Source organism: Budorcas taxicolor, chromosome 2, assembly GCF_023091745.1.
Source record: "Budorcas taxicolor isolate Tak-1 chromosome 2, Takin1.1, whole genome shotgun sequence".
NCBI lineage: Eukaryota > Metazoa > Chordata > Mammalia > Artiodactyla > Bovidae > Budorcas > Budorcas taxicolor.
In genome coordinates this window covers 175,113,334-175,114,404 of record NC_068911.1, presented here as the reverse complement: position 1 = coordinate 175,114,404, position 1,071 = coordinate 175,113,334, and the positions used below count along the sequence as shown (strand labels likewise).

At 46.1% G+C, this 1,071-nt stretch overlaps 1 non-coding gene across 1 annotated transcript; it reads left to right on the top strand.

Moving 5' to 3' along the window:
- The first annotated feature begins 84 nt into the window (after nt 1-84).
- Nucleotides 85-191, top strand: LOC128044122 (U6 spliceosomal RNA). Its single transcript, XR_008199090.1, has one exon. It is a non-coding gene; the product is annotated as a U6 spliceosomal RNA (small nuclear RNA).
- The last annotated feature ends 880 nt before the right edge of the window (nt 192-1,071 follow it).

Below are 1,071 nucleotides of genomic sequence, written 5' to 3'. Positions count from 1 at the left end.
GTTACAGGAGTACAGGTTCACTGTTTATAGAGCTCAGGTGGCAGAGCTCCAGGTAGTTTAGAGCTTTCTTTAAGAAGAATCGAAGTGCTTGCATCGGCAGCACATACACTAAAATCGGAACGGTACAGAGAAGATTAGCATGGCCCCTGTGCAAGGATGACACGCAGATTCGCGAAGCGTTCCATATTTTTTGATTTGGGAGAATGGCGTTGAAACATGTATAGTATCATATATGAAACGAATCGCCAAAAGAAAAAAAAGAATCTAAGACCCAAGCTTCTCAACTTCATAGAAATAACTTCATGTTCATAGGGTCTGTATCCCAAGAGCTGGAGATGCTTCGTCTCTGAAGTTGCTTTCCTTCTCGGACACTCGGGAGGCAGGAACACACAAAAAAACCCCTCTGAAGATCAGGTCAGCCATGCAGTTTCCTCCGTGCCCCAGAATTACCAGGACTGTTGTCCCAGGTTGGCCATATCCCTGAAGCTAAGTGTGAAGATCTTGCTGCTCCAAGCCGTTTTGTGAATATCAACGGATAAGAACTATTCAGAAACATGATTAAGAACTCAAGTCTCCCCCATGCTTTTGTGTAATGTCAGTTTTACATGTTCATTTAGTACTAAGAGGCCCTCTGTTAGATAGCGGGACGAATGAGGATGGTGCTAATGAGAATGAAAGTCAGGGAGGGGAACTGAACACACCAAGAAGAGAAATCACATTGAGCTGTGTGGGTGTGGTGGTGGGGAGAAGAAAGGTAGGAGGCAGAAGTAAATCAGAAAAGGCTTCTTGAAAAAGGTTTGGGTCTGATTTGGATGTGGAGAGAGACACGAGGCTGGAGGGGTCAGGTGCATGAGTGTGGATTTCTGGGAGGAAGGAAAGGAGACACAGAAGAGAGGCACCTGGCCTGTTGGGGTAGACAAGAGCCCAGGTTAGGGATGGGGGTAGTATGAAGAGAGGTAGCTCTCAGGGGCCCCCACAAACATCTGAGTGTTAAGGAGGGAGCGCTGATCACTCCAGGAGGGCTCTAATTATTGAGGTTCATAAAAGAAATGGAACATACTCTTCGGTAAA